The sequence below is a fragment of the Melospiza georgiana genome, chromosome Z (assembly GCF_028018845.1).
Source record: "Melospiza georgiana isolate bMelGeo1 chromosome Z, bMelGeo1.pri, whole genome shotgun sequence".
In the NCBI taxonomy this organism is placed as follows: Eukaryota; Metazoa; Chordata; class Aves; order Passeriformes; family Passerellidae; genus Melospiza; species Melospiza georgiana.
In genome coordinates, this window is record NC_080465.1 from 57,211,621 (window position 1) to 57,226,333 (window position 14,713).

Sequence of the window (14,713 nt, forward strand, 5' to 3'; positions counted from 1 at the left end):
CCTGTAAATATAATATGGGAGAAGGAAAGGAGGAGAAGAGAAACAGAGAAAAATAGCTGTACACTGGCTCACATAAACCTTTGGGCAAAGGTTGCAGGAGTTTGAGAGAAATAGTTAGATATATCTTATATTTCCTAAACGTGATGCAAAAATTCATATTGAGTAAGAAAAAAGAATCACAATTTTTTAACTTTGGCTCACACTGTACATGGCTCACACATGAAAAGAGTACCTGGGAGGGTGATTAATACTGCATGTGTGAAAAGCTGTCTGAAGAACAGATATATGAACCCTCACAATACATTTATTAATGATCTATTAATACATTTATTAATGATTTATTAATGTATGCTGGAGTTGGATGCACCATTACCAAGATTTCTGATGCTACCAAACTGGGAGGTGATCACTGTCTTGAGGGACAGGGTGCCTTGCAGAGGAATCTAGACTGGAGGAAGAGTTGGACAATTTTCATCAGTGTGAAACTGAATGAGCTGTTTCCAGATTCAGAAGGAGGGCAAATCCCATCCTGGGTGCATCAAACACAGCACAGCCAGACAGTCAACAGAGGTGATTGTGCTGCTGTATTTTGTGAGAGCACTTCTGGGCCTCACACTTGAGGAAGGGTGTGAAGGCGCTGGGCCGCGCCCAGAGGAGGGCAGTGGGGCTGGTGGAAGGGCTGGAAGGGCTGTCCAGTGAGGGGCAGCTGAGGAGTTGGGGTTTGTCCATTTGGGAGAAAAGGAGGCTGAGGAGTGACCTCACTGCTCTCTGCAGCCTCCTGGGGAGGGGAAGTGGAGAGGGAGAGAAGTGCTGATCCCTGTTCCCTGGGATCCAGGGACAGGACACATGGGAAGGGCTCACAGCCGTGCCAGGGGATGTTCAGACTTTGTTTGTTGAAAGGAACAGGCTTCCCAGAGAAGTGATTGATGGCCCAAGCTGGTCACTGTTTAACAGGCATTTGGACGTTGCTCTTAATAATTTACAAAAAAAGACACACACTGAATCTGAAACTTAATCTAAAGTCCAAAGGCATAATATATCAAAAGTGCTTTTGCACTTGAAGAGTTCAGAGAGTATTAAATTCACATCTGTATCACAGAGCACTAATTAATTACCCTGACTCTGGGAAGAAGATTTGTCCAGCTGCAATCTATGCATCCTGGATCATGTGATTTCTGGCTGGTTTAAGAGCCATCATCTTTTATAAAGGTCTATTTTTTTTGTCTAAGTTTTGAGATTTCTGGGTGGTGTCTGTCACATAACCTTTTAGCAGGCCCCTTCAGTACAGTCATAGGTCTCACCATCACACTGACATTGTTAAATATGAAGAAATGATGTGCAAGATGAGTTCAACCTCCTGGTGTTTCCTTTTTGCTAACACACTGATGGGTTCCCAGTATTTGCCCTGGTGCCACAGCTGGGTTTATGTTCTCTTAGTTACTATTATTACCTTCAGAGTCTAATTGGCATGGCACTGTTCCTGTCTTGAAAAGGGATAGATAGTTGCTCTTGGGTGAATTGCCTTATTACAAGCTCAATGAAGTGAAAATTGTTGCCATGAGACCACTCTGCTGCACAAAATATTCATATGCAACTTTCTTTGACAGTCCTCTACCATCCAAAAAATGTTTCTGGTATGATTTAACATATTTGCCCAGCCTTTTGATAAAACTACAAAATAGTTTTGGCCAATTGTAATTTCTTTCTGCCTTTTTCTTTTACATTTTCCCCATTTTTTTTTACATTTTTATGTCATTCTTAAGTGATTCCAGCTTCTAATTTATTTAATATCATCTGCATCAGTCAATATGTTGTTAGCTCAGTAAGTCTTCTAGATTAGTGAAGGAGAAGAGTAACGGGGAATAAGACAACTGTCATAGAAATTAAATATCATAGTGATGATTTCTGTAACATCTACATTTAAATTTTTACCTTAGAAGTCATACACACCTTGCTAAGTAAAAAACTCATAATATCATGTTGCCTTAACATTGATCAAAACACTATTATCTGTTCACCATATAAATTTTTTCATCTGCTTATTCTGGAATGGTAGACTAATTTTACTACAATTTAACACACTACAGAGATATTTGCTCTTCCAAGTTATAAAAAAATTATATTGTAAAAGTCTTTTTTATAAACTACAAAGGCTATTTTTCTTAATGCCCAGCTTAAAACTATTAATAATTAAAAATTATTCCAATTTGTAGAATTTCTAGTAGTTATTGGTGTGTCCTCTTTCAAAAACTCTGCTTGCAAGTAATTTCTATGCATTTTGAGCAGCTCTTGCACGCAGTATGCTCTGTCAGTGTATGAGCCAAAAATCCTGTGTAAAATTCAGAGATGTAAGAGCATTGTCCAAACACTTCTGGAACTCTGTCAAGCTGGTGCTGTGACCACTTCCCTGGGGAGCCTGTTCCAGTGCCCAAACACGCTCTGGCTGAAGAACCTTTTCCAATGTCCAACCTAATATCCAACCTAAACCGCCCCTGACTCAGCTTCATGCCATTCCCCCTTGTCATGGCTCTGGTCATCACTTCCTCTCTGTTCACAAGTTGCCTCAGTACTAAAAAAAAATTATAAACTGGCATGTAAGTGGCATAGTAATAATAAGAATATGCCATTGAACATACATAGCACAGAAAAGCCAAATTTAGCTGGGCATAATGCAGATTTAACTGGGGTAGAATTTGGTTACTGCTCTCTGCCAACTGTTCTTTAATCTACATCTCCCTAGTGCACAGTGAGACCTAAAGGAGGGAATCCCAGTGTTTCATGTCTCCAGGCTTTTAATCCATTTGATCTTCATGAAAGAAAGACCTGGTCCTTTGCTTGCTTGCTCCATGGAAAATTTCCTGCTCATTTAAGACCTTGATCCCTCACTGTTAGAGATTTTCCAATTAATACACCTATTTGTGAACACACAAAGAAACTTTTCGTTTGGAAGTGGATGATAGTTGGAATTGAGTTCTTGAAATGAAGAGAGGGGAAGATGTGGAAGGGAATTTGTTTTGGTATTCTTATAGCTGTTGCCATGAAAACTCTGTTTTCCAGGTAAAGGCCATCTAAGTGATGCACAGGTAAGAAGATGAAGGATCAGAGTAAATTGCATTCCACAAAAATACCAGAACTCTGAGACACATGATATGGAGGACACTAAATTACTAACCTGTAATGAGGACATCAGTTTAATTACAATTCTTGGGGACTAGAGACAGGAACAAGAGCAGAGTAAGGCAGCCACTCCTAATTTATATGCCAGTGACAGCATTGATCAAGACGTCAATGTTTAACACAACCAGTGACTTTGTTTCTCAGGAAGAAAGCAAAAAAGAAACATCCTACAAAGCAAGAAGAACTCAGTGAAAAGGAAAACGTAGACAATGTGAACAAATGACACAGTAAAGGTAAAAGGAATTGTTAAAGAAACACCTTTTGAAAAAATTCTAGTTTCATTACAAATTAAAATAGATGACATCACAATCAGAGAGAGAAGAAAAGTGAAAAACATAGTACAAAGATCAAGGGAGATAGAGAAATATCTCAAAAGGTACATAAGAAAAGAATAATCAGTCATCACGTCAATATCCCTTCAACAGGAAGCCTGTCAGAGAACACGGAGCACCAACAGATCAGGAGGGTGTGAAAAGGATAGCAGAAAAAGTGGCCTTCTCAGAAGACAGGAAAGTTGTCTGTGTATGTGCTCACAGTGGAAGGGCTTCCAGCATTTTCAGAACCTCCTCTCTGTGAGTGTATATATCAGAAGTGGTAACTCAAACTTAGGCAGCAACAAAAGACCTTACAGAAAAAGCAAACAAAATTAATAGCAACAACTGCCACACTTATGTCCAAGCAGTTAAAGAAAGACAGACAATGAAATAGTTGAATTAAGTGGCTTCAGTACATCACCTCTTAAACCATTCTTTGGTACCTGAAGATTAGAAAGTAGCAAAAAGAGTTTTTTCAAAACTCTATAAGGAGTTACTCAGGAACCTACACATAGTAAAGACAACTTCTATTCTGAACAAAATAAGTTAAAAAATCAGTAAAGACCAGAGTTAAAGTTCTTGGCTTTTGAATATTGCTTGAATCCCTTCAGATGACAAAGCCTACTCCTAATCACAATCTCTGGAGGAAACTTCCAGGTCAACACAGGTTTCTCAGAGACTGCCATTTGATGGGTTCTAATGTTACCATGCAGGAAAGTAGAAGGCAAGTTCCCTTTGTAGTGATGACTTGATACCCTCAGAGAGGGAAAAGACCGTGGCTGTACAGTATCGGCATAAAAGACAGACACACTTTTGTTTTCCTGTGCCAAGATGACAGAAGCACAGAATTGTGCTAAGCACAGCTGTTACAGCTGTTTTTCAGGAAAGTCAGCACCTGCATTCAGACCTCATCTGATGCTCTTCCTGATGCATTTAGTAAATGACAGGCAAGGAAGTGCACGTACTGGACTGAAAGGAGAAAGGGGTCAGAAGAGTGCAGGAGGCACCAGTTTGACTTGTTCCACATTGGCTTGTCCAGACATATAGAACAGTATACCAAGAAGAGGAGAACGATTACACTTTGAACCTTTAACCTGATCTGGGCACTTTGTGGAGCAAATCATGAAAGAATTTGTCTTGATGTCAGAGAAGAAACTAGTTGCAAAACTAGAAGCAGGACATGAAGTCACCTCTGGGTGACTGTGCCTCTGCTCTCAGATAAAAGCAAATGCCATTCCTTCTGCATCTGAAACCGCACTTATCACTTCTGCCCAGACAATCATATTCATATTTCATACAAGACATTCCATAACCTGCCTCTGCTCTTCCACCATAAAAAAAGAAATTAAAAAATATTTCAGAGCCACTATGTCCACTACTGGAATTGTAAATTAAGAATGCTAACACATTACCTACCAAGTGGTGGGTAGTCCTCTTGGCATCAGACAGTCACCCATTATGGAAAAACTTTGTGAATTGCAGATCTTTGATCAGCTGCTGCTCCTCACTGTGGTGAAGAATGACCTACACAAATCTTTCTTCCCTGTTTCTTGTGTTAGTGCCTCCCTCCCACCCGAGTGCTGGCAGCTCTGCTCTCCAGCTAGTTATTGACTCTGACCATGTTTCCAGAGCAACAAAACAGTCTTTCCCCAGGGCTGTAGTTGTTGCAGCAATTGTCATTCATTCTCCAGCAGGCAGTAGTCAAAATTTAACTGCCCATCCCTGATTTAGTATCAATTTGTGTACATACTTCCAGGTTGTTACCTACATGTGTACCTATTTGGTGTGCTACCCACAGATTTGGTTGAGGTGCTAGGTACAATAATGATGGAAAATAAAAAGAAGCTTCCATCCTGCCCACTCATTACAGAAATTATGACTTGGCATCTAAGAACCTGGTATTTGTTTATTGCTATGGTTAGTAGTGAAAAGGCAAAGTCCCACTCAATATATGCCTGAAGGTGTGTTGATAGGCCAGAAATTGGTTTAAAATGGAAAATTTATCTATTTTAAATAGACATAAGCATACATAGGTTATCTGGGCATCGTGGTCATGCAATGCCTCCTGGTACTTGGTGCCTCCTAATGCAGTGGCTCATGATGACAAGGTTGTTGAAAAGCTAAATGAGGAGCACACATTCTACTGTTCTTTTCATAAGCCAAAGAATTAGTGTCTTTTAGAAACATCGTCAAAAGTCAGTGAAGTTTTGAACAACCCCAGTGGATTTTTGAAGGAAATTATAACTGTGTTTCTTTCAAACTACTATCTCACTTGTTCCTAAACTCTTAATCCATATAATCCCTGTGAACAGATTAAATGAGGGAGTGGAAGACAAAGGGATTTAAGGAGACATGTATGTGTCTGGAGAAGTGGGCAAACAGTATCATGCAAGCACTAGATAAAAAGAAAACCTCACATTAATGTCACAAGACAGAACAATACAACGTTCTTTTCCCTACAAGGCAAAATCATCCTGTTATATAGTTGTTGCAAAAATGCAACTTCTTTTTCCCCCAGTGAAATGCATTCTGGTTTACATGATTCCATCATTTATAATTTTTTATGTAATCAATCACTAAGCCACATTACTTTTAAATCTAATTAGTCGCAGTTCTTTTATAATTAACCAGAAACAGAGTTGCCCCAAAACTATCAGTTTAGCATCATTATGATGTTGCTCTGTTTGGCCTGATTAACCAGTTTGATGATACTATTATAGCTCTGGGTAATTCCCCAGGATTGATTTAGCATGGACAAATTGCTTCTTCTGGTTTTGTCTGGGGTAGAGTTAATTTTATTCATGGTAAACGAGCATGGGGCTGTGTTCTGGACTTGTGCTGGAAAGTGCTGATAGCACAGGGATGTTTTTGTTATTGCTGGGCAGGGCTTGCACTGGGCCAAGCCCTTTTCTGCTCCTCACCTCCGCAGTGAGCAGGATGGGGGTGCACAAGGAGCTGGGAGGGGACAGCCAGGACAGCTGATCCCACCTGACCAGAGGGATATTCCAGAGTGTCTGACACCATGCTCAGCATATGAAGCTGAGGAGAAGCAGGAATGGAAGGACTTTGAGAGCAATGATGGTGTTTGTCTTTCTGAGTCATCACTACCGTGATGGGGCCCTGCTCACCTAGGGATGGCTGAACACCTGCCCAGCCATGGGAAGCAGTGAATGAATTCCTTGTTTTGCTCTCCATGTGTGTGCCTTCAGTTTTTCCTGTTAAACTGTTCTTATCTCAATCCACGAGTTTTGTAATTTTTTTCTTTTCCAATTCCCTTACCCATCTGACCATAGGGGAGTGAGTGAACAGCTGTGTAGGGCTTAGTTGCTGGCTGGGATCAAGCAATCAAAGTACTTCATTAACAGTAAAATATTGCTTCTGGTGCTTGAAGAGTAGTCAGCTGCCAGGTGCTAAGTCAGAACTCCTGTGGAAAAAGAAATAGACACTGAGGGCAGCAAACTAAAGAGCACAGGATACCTGTGACCACACCACAAGCAGCATTAAGACAAAAGAGACTGTACTGAATGGAGTCATCAACAAAGATGCCTCCCTAAGAAAGGCACACAGATCTCAAAAAGTAACTGGGGACCAAAGAAATGGTTATTGTTCTAGCTCCTCTCAACCACATGCTTTTTTTTAACAGGTGCAGTCACATAGAAAGTAACTGCACATTGTTTTGTTGCTCTGAGGAGTGAAATGTAAATTCAACAGCTTCTGGCCAATGAGAACTTTTATTTCCCTTACTGAGGGCTCAGCAAATATTTCTGCACACCAGCCAGATTTTTATAATTCCATGAGAGAATTTGTTCATGTGATGGTTACACATCAGTACTGGGAATGTTATTTCCCTTCTTTTTGCTACAGCTATTTAAGTAAAATAATTGCAAAGACTGTAAATGCAGAGTTAGGCACATTTTAGAAAATTTCCCCAATAATTACAAAGAGTATGAAAAAAACTTCTTTTTAATATCTGCAAAACTATCCTTACCCAGTTCCTGCATAGCTGCATACTTCCTGTTACAGCTGTAATGCAGCCATTTGCATATATGTATGTACAGTGTATTTATATATACATATGTTTATATGTAAATATATATATATGTATATGTGTGTGTGTGTGTGTGTGTGTGTGTGTGTGTTAAAATACAGCTGTAGCTGCCAACAGAACATTATTTAAGACCAACTCAGCTACATGACTTTTAATCCCAACCATCTGAAGTGTTAAGGGAAGGTTCTGGATATTTCCCTGGGGAGACATACAGAACAAAGACAGAAAAGGCACCTATGAAAATCAAAGAGACAGAGGGAAAAATTAGAAAAAGGTGAAGCAAGGGTAGACAGACATAAAGAGGCACTGAAATGATATATTAAGCCAGGCAGGAAGAGGAACCCTAGAAAAGAGAGGAGAAACCAAGTATATGGAAAGTGTCTGCTGTCAAGTACAAATACTCCCTCTAACAGAAGTCATTAGTTTAATTAATCTTACTATACAGATGCTTTCTACACAGATGTTTTCACGGGATTTTAACTTTAAGGATCAAAATGCAAGACTCAATTTTCCCCGCTAAACATTGAAGCTATTGACCAATCCTTTATACCAATCCATGGTGCAGGCAAAGCCATGGGCAATGATCAACAAGCCATCCTGGACACTTGCACAGAGAAAGGAAGCAGATGACCCCTGTGCAAAAGAACAGATATCAATCATTTATGACTCTGTCATTTGCACTCCATGTCATACGGAGAACACAGACCCAAAATGCTATGGACAGTGTGCAGGAGGCACAAAGGAGAAAAAGTAGTGTTTGTACAAACTCCAGAACAGGTATATTCTCATTTCTTTGGCAGCTCTGCTTCCCTTTGAGATCACTGCCAGCACACCCACCTCATCCTTCACATCCCTCAGCTCTGCAGGAGCTTCAGGAAATCCAGCCACCACTCCCAGTGTCATTTTTGTGATGATTATTACATCTAGAATTATCCTGATCTGGTAACTGCACAATTGGCGAAGTTTGAAGATGTGAGGAGTATCCATTGACATTTTTTTTTATAGAGGGGAACAAAATACCTGACAGATGACTAAAATCTTGCAGCTACAAAGACAGAAGGAGGTGTACACCCAACCATCATGCTTTGAATTTCCTTTTCTTTCCAGCGATGAGAAGACTGCATATCTGATGCACATGCTGATTGTGTTGGTATGTGCTGATGGCTGTCCTACTGTGCAAGCAGGAGCTTTAGTGTGCCAAGCAGTTTCAGTTACAGAGCTTCCCAGTCAGCCCTTAAGTACGATTCCAACTTCTTGTATTGCACACTCTAAACTTCTACTAATTAATAGGGCAAGCATACATTGATCTTTGTTCGGAAATTCAAAAATTTTTAAGTTGTTGCAGGTCAGCAGCATGTTTCCTTTACAACCTAAAATGTCTTGGTTTTTATTCCCATTGGGAAAAATTCTGTGGAATCACAGAATGGTTTGGGTTGGAAGGAACCTTAAAGATCATCTACTGTTGGTGAGGACACCTTCCACTATCCCAGGTTGCTGCTCCAAGCCCCATCCAACCTGGCCTTGAACACTTCCAGGGATGGCGCATCAACAGCTTCTCTGGGAAACCTGTGCCAGGGCCTCTCCACCCTCACAGTAAAGAATTTTTTCCTCATCTCTTATCTGAAGCCATTTCTCCTAGTCCTGTCACTACATGCCCTTTATCTTTCTTGTGAGCTTCCTTCAGGTACTGGAAGGCCATAGTTAGGTCACCCCACAGCCTCTGTTCCAGGCTGAACAATCCCAGTTCTCCTGGCCTTTCCTTGTATGTTGAAACTGTATTTAAATACACAAATATTTTCCCTTTTGTAAAGTAATTGTAACCATTTCTCAACAGCAGTTTTTATGATCAGATCAACTGGTGTCACATTGAGGAAACTCCATTATTAGAGAGTGCTTATCAGACACAGATGTATTAGAGGAAAAAACACACAAATGAGTTTCTAGACCCATTATCTTGTCAAATTAATACAAATAAACTGCTTAAGAGAACACGATACATTAATTCCCTTGATAAAAGTAGGCTTTATAAAGTAGCTGCTTTTTATTAAAAGAAAAAAAGTATTAGCCAAAGTGAATATTATGTAGTTAACTTCAAAGAATGTCAAAATTGTTATGCAACAGTTACCTGCTTCACAGCAAACTTTTTGCCAGTTTTTTTTGGTTTTTTTGTTTTTTTTTTTTTTTTTTTTTTTTATTGCATTGGAAATAAAAAAATCTCCATCTTTCAAAGAAAACATTGTAGGCATTTTTAAGCTCCTGAAACACAAGTAGCCACATGTTAAGTCTCCTTCCCCCCACTGTTCTCGAGTAGCTGTTGAAGTGACACGTATCTCCTTGTCAGGGTGCTCTCAGAGGTAAGCATATACTTGGTTTCAAGAATCCCCTTTTCCATGACTTTGTTTGGGTTTTTTTCATGTATCATTTTGCATGCACAAAGCTAATCCATGGGAAGAGTGTCTAACAATCCTGCCCCTGCTTGCATTTTGCAACAGGTTTAGACTGATACCTCTACCCACAGAGACCATAAACTTTGTCAGGGGGCTGCGTGGACATCAAAGGTGTCACATCACTTTGAGTGGCATGGAGCTGAGCTGGTAAGAGCTAGGAGCTGAGAGTCAAGGCATCTGTGTATATTGGTCTTTCCTCCTACAAATAATGCTCAAATGCATTACATACATAAAAATGTATGTAAAGGTATTACATACCTTTACTCAAAGGTATTACATAAATTCAGGATCCTATTTCAGATATCAGAAACTTCAGTGAGTTTCATTCATTGCTGCAGAAAAAGCAAACCTGCTGTTTTTCTTTTCTGCAGACATCCTGAAAACAAGAATCAGGAACACCAGTTTACAAATCTGTTGCTTGTAACAATTCATTTTGGGAAAGACACAAAGCACCTTGGCAGAACAGTCAAGTTCCAGGCAAAAGGTCCTTTGCTGTGGACTTGCCTTAGTGCTAAGCATAAGACTGTGAAATAAGAGCAAGACTCAGAATTTCAGGTAAAAGCTAAAATATCTCTTTCAGTTTCATTACTTTGGTAGGTAAGAGTCATGTTCTGCTCCTATGTTTTGAAAACAAGGGAAGAGTGATGCAGTATTTCACCCAGATCAAGCTGTTACAGGCAATATGTACTGCAGCCAACTCATTAGCAGTTTGAATAATAACAAACAAAAAAATCTGTAGCTGACATATTACACCACTGTATTATGGTATTTGCATTCATTGAAAGAGTGCCTCGATTTGAATGGAAGATGTAGAAGACCTTTTTTTTCCTGTTGAAAAAGCTGAAAAAAACAGCTGGCTTTTTAGTCGAGTCAGTTTCCAAGTATCAGGAGGAAAAAAAGGCATATCATGGGTTAACACATTTTGTGATTTTAACTTATCTTCAAAAACACCATTTGAAACATAAAGGCTGAAATAGACTTCCAAATGAAACCTGACATAAATATGACATAAATACACATATAAATACTTTTGGACATAAATGCTATATATATACATCTGGATATTTCTACACTTTATTAAGCTTTTGCAATTGAGAAGATTAATCACAGAATTTTGCTTCTCTGCATTTATGGACAGTCTCTAAATTCCATTTTCAATATTGCTCCTTTTCTGCCATGAAACTGTGTTCCCAATTTGCCAGGCTGTCTGTGGGGAGGCTGGAGAGCAGAAGCTAAAGAACAAATTATCTTTATTCTATCAAAAATATCTGAAGATAAAAGTTTTTTCAAGTCCTTAAATTCAGATTTGCTTTTGAAGAACACATGCTAGCAGCTTTGATCAAATTAAGATATTCCCTTCTTCTGCCCTTGCTGGAGATAGATATTACATATTCAGAAGCAAAATCAAACAAACAGTTTATTCACATTTTCCTACCACCTCTTTTGCCATTCCAGTGAGGGAATTGCTCCCATTATATATTGCTCTCAAATCTCACAGCAACAGTCATTTAGACAAAAAATTTAGTGTGTGACCCCTTCTCCTTGGTTATCACTGAAGAGGTAAATAGTTTAACAGTGACCACTGCTAGCCCTGAATTACTGATAAAAATCTTAGAGCTCAGCAAGAAGGTGCATTAATGGAGGGACCGGCCTCATTTACATCATGTACACTGATTAGGTTTTTCAGGTGGTTTTCAGTAACTCCCAAAATAAACTTCCCTTCCCTATATTTTCACTAGGTGCTGAATGTATGACTGACAGGCCTGCCGTTTCCAGGGTCATGCTTCTTGCCCTTCTTGAAAACTGGGACAATGTTCACCAGTTTCCAATCAACTCAAGACTTCTAAGGATTCCCAGGAATGTTCAAAAATTATTGAGAGAGGCTCATGATGACATCAGCAGCTCTTTGAGTATTCTCAGACGAATCCCATCAGGCCCCATGGATTTGCAGGGATCCAGCTGGAGCAATGGAACCTGCACAGGCTCAGGGCCAGCTGGGAGTTTGTCACTCTCACAGTCGTGGTCCTCCAGCTCAGGGCACTCGGACCCCCTCAGCCCATCAGCACTGTTGGAGACAGAGGCAAGGACAGCACTAAACACCTCTGCCTTGTCTCTGTCCCTGTTCCGGAGGTGACCACCCTTGGCCTGTGATGGGCAATGTTACCTCAGCACTGCCTTTTACCATTAATGATTTAAGGAAACTCTTTTCATTGTCACACACAGTTCTGGCCAATGTCTGGCCAAGTTTTGGCTACATGAATTTTCTCCCTCACAGCAGCATCTGAAAACCAGTTGATGTAATTTTTTTGGACTTCAGTGAAGCTTTTCATACTGTCACTCACAAGATCCTTCTGGACAAAATGTCCAGCCCACAACTGGAAAAAACACATCATGCGATGAGTGAGCAACTGGCTCACCAGTCATCACAAAGGGTTGCATACAGTGACTGGGGTGACATCAAACTGGTGACTTGTCACTTGCAGGGCTCTGCAGGGCTCCATCCCTGGCCCTGTGCTCTTCACCATCCTCATAAACAACCTGCAGGCAGGACTGGAAGGGAGAATCAGCAAATCTGCAGATGAGACAAGACAGGGAAGAGCTGTTGACTCCCTCAGAGGTAGGGAGGCCCTGCAGAGACCTCGATGAATCAGAGGGCTGGGCAATCACCAACTGTGTGCAGTTCAACAAGGAAAAATGCTGGACTTTGCACCTGGGATGGGGCAATCCTGGATGGATGGAAAGATTGGGGAATGAGAGGCTGGAGAGCAGCAACATGGAAAGGGACCTGGAGATCCTGGTCTGTGGCAAGCTGAAGATGAGGCAACAGTGCCCTGGCAGCCAGGAGGGACATCCCTGTCTTGGGGGCATCAGGCCCAGCATCACCAGCTGGGCAAGGAAGGGCATTGTCCCACTCTGCTCTGGGCTGGGGTGGCCTCACCTTGAGTCCTGAGGGCAGTTTTAGGTGCCACAATATAAGAGATAAAGATATGAAAGAGTGTCCAAAGGAAGGCCATAAAGGTGATGAAGGATCTGAAGGAAGAGCTTTATGAGGAGTATCTGTGGTCACTTGGTCGGTCAGCCTGAAGAAAAGACTGAGGAGAGACCCCATTGTAGTCTTCAGCTTCTTTGTGATGGGAGGAAGCGGGCAGACATTTAACCTCGTCTGGTTACCAGTGACAGAAAACAAGGGAATAGCCTGAAGTTGTGCTGGGGAGTTTCAGGTTGAGTATTATGAAAAGGTTCTTGCCTCCAAGGTGTTTGGGCACTGGAACAGACTCCCCAGGGAAATGGTCTCAGCACCTAGTTTCAAGAAGGTTTGGACAATGCTCTCAGGTACTTACTGGGATACTTGGGGTGCCATGAACTGAACTTCGATGATCCTTGTGGGTCTTTCAATTCGGGATATTCTATGATTGTACTCTGTGTTTGTAGCTGCAGGTGTATATCCAGCTGAATGACCATGTGAGATGAATACCTTCCATATACTTGCTTTGAACTTGCTGCTAAAGTCAGAGGAGCTCAGAAAAACATGTAATTTTGAGTCTTACAAATTCTGTATAGATCTATAAAACTTGACACTTCACATTATTGCAGTGCCCAGAGGCAGATCAAATCATGTGTGCCTCAGAGGAGATCTGCTAAAAGGAATGAACACAGCTGGAACAATCCTGGAGAATTTAGTATTGGCACCAACACAGGATCTAAAAGCTCCATTGTAACACAACTAAAAGCCAAGTGTCATCTGTGCACTGTCCATGAAAGAACATAGGCAGGTATTTGCCTGCTTCCAGGAGGCCTCATTGTTCAAAGTTTTCTGCCTGGACATTGTCAGTTAGGGGACACGAAGGCTTTCCTTGTAAGAGACATGGATAAGAAGCCATGTAATGCTTTGGCGAGGGGAAAACATCAGAATCTGGCTTTCTTCAGGAACACTGACCTCCTTGAAATCAGCTCTCTTAAGGTATTAAAAAATGTAGTAGGAAAAACAAGGTACAAAAGATTGTTTACATCAGGCACAAGAATTAGAGCAAGAATTCTTGATAAGAATTCTTATTCTTATGCATAAGAATTCTTCATATTTCACCACAAGCTTTCTACAGACAATTCAGTATTTTGTAGTTTTCAGTGGTATCTATTGCTGAAACCACCTACTGGTCATTTGTGTGAGCTAAAAATTGAGTACTTCAGATTTAAAATCCAAATGAAAACCAGAAACACTTAGGATTTAAAAGGTTAAAATTACTTTTTTTCAGCCCATACTCATTTACATTTTTGCATGGGCAAAACCTTAGCAACTCTGGACAAAATGTATTAAGTGTTTTGGAAGATAAAAAAAGTATACATGAAAAATCTAAACATACTCATTCTGGAGAGAGGACCAAAAAAGTATAGCCATAACCAAAAGGTTTTTTCCACCATAGAACAACTGCTCTACACTGACAGCATTCTTTCTCACCCTGCTTGTAGATCTGAGAACCTAGACTACAACTGCAAAACTGTCAGCACTGAAAGCAAGTCTTTGATGCAATAAAATATTATAGCAGTCTCTAGTGTCACTCTTGAGAACTCATCTTCCCTCTTGAAGGATATATCAAGGCAAGTCCTCCATTTCACAAGGGAAAAAGGCCTAGAATTTTAATCCTAGAAAAACAGGGCTGGCCAATTTTACAGATACAACTGGAAGTGCTGGACTGCAAGATGCACTTAGTTATTGCTTCAAGGCAATT